A 6,696-nucleotide genomic window follows, 5' to 3' on the forward strand; every position below is an offset into this window, starting at 1 on the left:
CTATTCTGACTTCATTTGGCTAGTAGCTCGAGTCAGGAACATTGTTTGTTTGACGCACAAAGACCCGCCTGTGCACCACCAGGGCAGCTCTTCCCCAAGTTAACGACTCCACAGCCGCCTGGCGCTGGCTCCCGGGCCTGAACCCACCGGCACCTCCTCGCCGCGGCACTAGCTCGTGTCCGCGACTGTCCAACCCGCCGCCAAACTACACCACGTACATGCAGGGGAATGAAACCCATCCCCTGCGCACCGAACCCCGGCTGAAGGTCCCTGTGCGAGCCATGCCCGCCGCCCCACACCGCGGGCTGTCGTCAGGACCCCTCCAGCCGGACGGGGACCGAGCAAACACACCCCTACCCCACTGTCGGCTCTCACCGCGCTTTCCCGCCGGTCGCCTTCCATCCTCACGCCTCCTTCTCCTGCCGATTCCGCGGTTACAGCTGCCATCCTGACGGGACACCGTGCCCCTAGGCGGAGGCGGGGAGGCAATGCCGTGCTCTGGGGCGGGGCCAGAGGCAACGCCCAGCTCACAATGGCGAGCGGCACCTGGCACAGGCGGCGCCACTTCCGCAGCGGCGGAGGGTCCGGCAGGGGGCAGCGCGGTGCAAGGCCTGCCAGAGCCCCCCCAGTCACCACTCCTCCGCTTCCCTCTTCGCAGCTGCGGGAAGTGTGCGTAGAGTCATAGACTCACAGAACGGTATGGGTTGGAAAGGACCTTAAGATCATCTACTTCCAAACCCCCTCCAATGGAAGGGACACCTCGCACTAGACTATGTCGCCTAAGGTCTCCACACAGCCTTCTCTTCTCCAGGATGAACAGCCCCAGCTTTCTCAGCCTGTTTTCATACAGGAGGGAAAGTTGAAGGGAAAACGGACAGTAGCCTTGTGCTACACAACAGACAGACGTTTAGTGAATTAAAGTGGATGGAGCCTGAACTACATGAATGATGAAATGCTGTAAGTTTGACAAACCCTAAATTTGACCTATTTGCCTGTTTGAAAGACTAACATCAGGATAAGATCCTTTCTCTGCTCAGAATTACTGTTTCGATATGAGTCAATAAAACAAACACACTTGGAATGGCTTATTTCAGTTTTGGTCATTATTTACATCTGGGATTCAGTGTCCTAGACATGAAATTTGAGTGAAAAATGGCATTCAGAAATTATGAAAACAGGAGACTGTATAGCATATTCAGTATTACAAAGAACTTTCTAGAGAACACATGTAAAGATGCTATTTCACATTTACTTTGGAAAACCGCCCTCATAAAAATACAGAGCACTGTGCTTGAAATAATTCTGATATTTAGTATTTATATTCAAAATGATTATAAATGCTCACAGTATTTATATTCAAACTGAAACATGTCACTTAATCAAGCATGTGGGGAGAATGGGTAAGTACATGTGTGAGGATGGAGGCATGGACCCAGAGGTAGAGTGCAAGCTGGATCGTTTATTGAAAAGATTACACGATATTTATATGCTTCCAAGCAATTAGCCAAGCACATCTGTGTTTGCTTTGCGGTTACATCAGGTGAAAGGTCTATCTGATTTTCTTATCGACATCCTCTTTCCAGTCCCGACGTCCTTGTGCCTTGCCAGTTCCAACATCTTCCAAGTACCAGTCAGGGACAGGTCACTCTTAATTGCCTGCTGTAGTTTCTCCTTCCCATGGTCTCTGACAGTTTCGATACATTCCAACCCCCACAGTTCCCCCTTCTTGTTTTTGCAATGCAGTATACACATCTTTCAAAAGCTTGGGATAACATTTGCTGCATACATTGTAATAAGCAAGGTACAACACATATGATGGCAAAGAGAGCAAGCAAAAAGATCATTCCTCCCTTAACCAAAGTCAATAGCCACCCAGTGATACCCCAATCAGAGAAAAGTGATGATAACCAATCTTTATCATCCTCCCTTAACTTCATTACACTGTCTTTTAATTTACAGTTACTTTCATGTATGGATTCTGAATGGTCTGACAAATTCATACAATACATTCCTTCCAGAATTTCACACCCATGTCCATGAGCTAAGAGGATAAAATCAATTGCTGCTTGTCCTGGGTTCAGCAGCAGCAGTCACGTTTCTCCTTCGTGGTAGCTGGTGCACTGCTGTGTTTTGACTTCCAGCCTGGGAACAGTGTTGGTGATGCCGATGTTTTCAGTTGTTGCTAAGTGATGTTTACCCTGACAAAGGACTTTGTGAGGCTCAGGCTCTGCCATGGAGGAGGGGAAGTCGTGAGGAAGCAGAGACGGGGCGCCTGACCCACGCTAACCAAAGAGGTATTCCATCCCACAGCACGTCATGCCTGGGATGTAACTGGGAGTTAGCCGGAAGGGCTGGGCGACTGTGGGGTTGGAGGAGGTATGGGTTGGTGCTTGGTTGGGCTTGGGGGGTGAGTTATCGGTCGGCTGGTGGTGAGGTGTTGTATTCTCTTCCCTTGTTATTTCCTTTATCATTGTTATTATTGGTGGTAGCAGTAGTGATTTGCGTTATACCTTAGTTACTAAACTGTTCTTATCTCAACCCGTGGGAGTTGCATTCTTCTTGACTCTCCTCTCTGTCCCCCTGGGAGTAGGGGGAGGCAAAGGGGGGGGGGGGGGTGGGAAGTGAGTGAACGAGTTGTCTGGTTTGGTTTAAACCACGGCACTGCTCTATTTTGCAAAGTCGCATGTCTTATAGAGTCAACATCAGTGAGCAACACAGAGAGAGCAGATGCTGTAGCATTAGTTTGCTTAGCAAGCCAACATCCTAACTTATTCAATGTTGCCAAAGCTTGAGCGCTAGCTACTCCGGGAGCTAAAAATGAAGCAGCTATTATTTCACCTGTGTTCCAAAAATTTACTTTGTCATTGCAGCTCAGTTGAAAAGCGTGCTTTGACCTTCGAGAACGCAATCCTTGTTTATTTATTATCATAGTGTTATTAGGAATAAACATGCCTTAAGGTCCCTACTGCACACAGGCCATCCTTTATATGGCATAGGACCCTTTGCCAGGCCCAGTCTTGTGGCAACTGAGGCATGGACTCTGTTTCTGGCTACAAACAAAATCCCTTGCTGAGTGAGCTTACAGGTTTTTATAGTATTCTGCTTAGCGGTTAGTAGTGGTTAGTTCTTTTGGTACTTTTCCATCACAAAACAATTTTATTGATCACACACTCTTTCAGCCAACCACATTACTATCCACACACCTTTGCTTAATTATTTCTAAACATAGTTCTCTGCTATTACTACTCGTTACAATCTCACTTCCACTTCCCCTTGACTACACATTCTTTATCTTGTCTTAAGCATCCTCCTGTTTCCAAATTTACAGTCTTCAGAAATTATCTTGATGCTCTTTCTTCGGTTCCACACAGTGTTCTTTCTCCAGCTCTTTCTAACTTGTCCCATTCACTTCTCCCAAGGTTTGTGGCTGATAAGAATCCAGATGCCCGGGCTCTCGTCCATGTCTACTGGCGCAGCTTCTTGTGCAGCATTCCCCTCATCTCCCCCTTCTTTATAAACTAACAAAACATTAATAGACTTAGCAAACAAAACGATTTATACAAGCAATTAAACAAGGAGCTGTGATCAAAATATATAAAAAGATTTTTACACAGGCTATTGCGATTTTAATAATGTCTTTCTACCATGCACTGATGCCCTATTCTGACAGCAAACTTTCTAGCCAATTCCAGGTACTCTCCACTTGCAACTTCTTAACTCCGTCCTTTAGGTTTTGAATTGCGTCATGGACAGACTCAGAATGATCAGATGGATTCATGTAACACATTCTATCAAAGTCTTTACAACCATGGCCTTGAGCTAATAGCAAAAAATCTATGGCAGCTCTATTTTGAAGGGTAGCGTGTTTGACTGAATCGTTATCTGATGTTAACAGACCATTGCTGTGGGTGAAAAACCTCCGGGGCAGAGGCTGGGTTTCTTCCCGCCTCTCACCGGGACGAGTGGACCCCCCGCCGCCCAGCAGCGCGCATCTTGGCTGGCGCAGCGCGTCCCCGCGCCTGCCGGAGCACACAAAGGCGAGGGGCGGCCGAGTATCACAGCCCTCTGCCCTCGGGCAGGCAGTGGGGGGAGCCCGCCGGAGCCTGCTGCTGCCGCCGCCGCCGGGCAGGTGACTGAGGTCGCGGCATCAGGGAGGTGGAAGCGGCGCGCCCGTGCTCCGCAGCTCCTTATCCCACCGCTGCCACCAGGCGCAGCCCCTCGGTCGGAGGGGAGCCCCGCTGCAGCTTCCACCCAGCTCCTCCCGGAGCGCCGTTTTCCTCCCCACCGTCCAGCCCGCGGTTCGCCTCGTGACACACGGGATGTGGAGCATTCAGGTTGTGGGGCTGGTTCACAGCACCTTGATTTTCCGCTTGTTTTTTAATGTTTTTCCACATATCATGCGGGTCAGGGCGGTAGAGGTCGGGTTCTCTGTAAGGGTCGATTGGTCCGGGATCAAAACGGTCATCTTTGGTTGGCTCATTTGCTGTTGCAGCCTGCCGGCGGACATCTTCCCACAGATCGATAAGCACGGGAGGGTGTGTGAGCACCAGCAAAGCTTGTGTCGCATGACAGCCAATGCCAGGATCAGGTGGGAATAGATCTGGCTCAGTTTCTGGGTCTACTGGCCCCGGGTGTAGAGGATCCAGAGTGTTCTCATAGACTGAGTGCCATATGGCCAGCAGTCTGGGGGCCACTGCGTCATCCCTTGTGTCTGCATCCCAAAGGCAGACCCCAATCTTGTCCCATACTCCCTTCTGATAAATATTAGTTGATGTCGCCTCTGGGGCATGGGCTGAGGCCCATATTCGTAAGTCTTTCTATTCATCTTCATTTACAGTAACCCCCTTCTTTGCTAGGAATTTTAGTAGTACTCTCTACGCCTATTTGTGCTCGGTGGATGCTGAGTTTCCCATGTTCCTGTTCCCAGCCGCTTACCTCAGTCAGAGGTATCAGTTAATTGCTGCAGCCTTTTGGAGTTTGGCAGGGCACCTCACCGGTAGCCAAGACACAGCTCTGTGTTGTCCCTGTTCGGGTGCCGTTTGTGAGGATGGAGGTGTGGACCCAGAGGTAGAGTGCAAGCTGGATTGTTTATTGAAAAGATTACATGATATTTATATGCTTCCAAGCAATTAGTCAAGCACATCTGTGTTTGCCTTGCGGTTACATCAGGTGAAAGGTCTATCTGATTTTCTTATCAACATCCTCTTTCCAGTTCCTACGTCCTTGTTCCTTGCCAGTTCCAACATCTTCCAAGTACCAGTCAGGGACAGGTCACTCTTAATTGCCTGCTGTAGTTTCTCCTTCCCATGGTCTCTGACAGTTTCAATACATTCCAACCCCCACAGACATGAGTTGTCAGCCTTGCAGCTATGTTTTGCGTAATGATTTGCAAGCATCTGAATAACTATATTTTGCCTTAACCACCTCTACTACCGCCAAATGTCCTGGTGTTACAGGCAGGCTTTGAAGGATCTAGATCTTCGTAAGCCCTTGGCTACGTTAGCATACTACCCATTGGTGACACTGGGTGTGATAGTTTTGGGGTCAGATAAACTATCGGCCACAGACCAGAACAAAGGCCCTCTTGGCTCTGCTGGTGCCTTTTGAAACAGTATGAAGAACTTTTGTCTTTGGTAGCACAGCAAGGCAAGCTGTTCTGTACTCCATGCCAGAGGTGTAGGTGACAGCAGAGGTGGGTCTTGCTAGTGTGGACGAACTTGGATGAAGCACATACTCTCCTACTGGCCTCTTACAGCCTGCACACAGGCCACAATGCCAACTGCTGCTACAGTCAAGACTGGTGACTCCTTGTTGTATCTCTCAATAGATCATTACCATATTAGCTTGCTTGTGTGCCTATTTGCTCTGGCTTTGGGGTAGTTTAGAGCATGATTTTAATTACCACCTCCTCTACCACATTAAGATATTACAAGATGAAGAGGTACTTGAAGGCTTAAGAAGGGCAGAATTCCCATGTCTGTTCTCACACCTTTTGCTAGCATTTCAATGCTTCCCAAGGCTAGGACTACTGCATTTGCCAGTACCTTTAAGGTACTGGGAGGAAAAAAGCAACAGCTAGGAGTCACTGGCACACTGAAAAGGCAAGAGCACAAATAACTGCCGAAGGAGGGTCCTGTCCTTTGCCTCTGCACAGTCACCCAAGTCAGACCTGCTCTTCTGCTTTGTTTCCAGCCACTTGTGCATCAACTGCAAACCTGTTCTGCTAACAAGGGACAACTTTTACATGAAGCAATACCTGGAAAGTGTCAAGACAGGTCAACACATTCTTTATAATTCTCTCCTGCCCCTCAGCAGGCAGGGTCTGACCAGGTGTCAAGGGCATGCCTTGAGCTCCCATGACAGCAAGCACAACACAACTTGAGTGGGGGTTGTCATCCTATTTTCCCTCCTACCTCAGGTTCAGTGTGCTTGTTAATTTAATCTCTGGTACACAGCTGTCTCCTAACATTAACAGTCAGTACAATTCAATGAAGGATGGTTTTCAATGAGCCTGGTTTTCAATGAGCTATAAAAATCCTAGGTTTGTCATTACACAATGTAACAACATTGAGTGGTTGAGGCCCTACTGCATGAAGCAACACAGCCCTGCCCCAAAGTGCTCAGTTCTGTCAGCACCTCCCCTGCCTTTAGCAATCAGGATCCAAGACCAAAGCTTTCCAGGACACTTCTTTTCAT

The sequence above is a fragment of the Pezoporus wallicus genome, unplaced genomic scaffold (assembly GCF_028554395.1).
Source record: "Pezoporus wallicus isolate ANWC-B61680 ecotype Strahan unplaced genomic scaffold, APGP_CSIRO_Pwel_v1 contig_7360, whole genome shotgun sequence".
NCBI lineage: Eukaryota > Metazoa > Chordata > Aves > Psittaciformes > Psittacidae > Pezoporus > Pezoporus wallicus.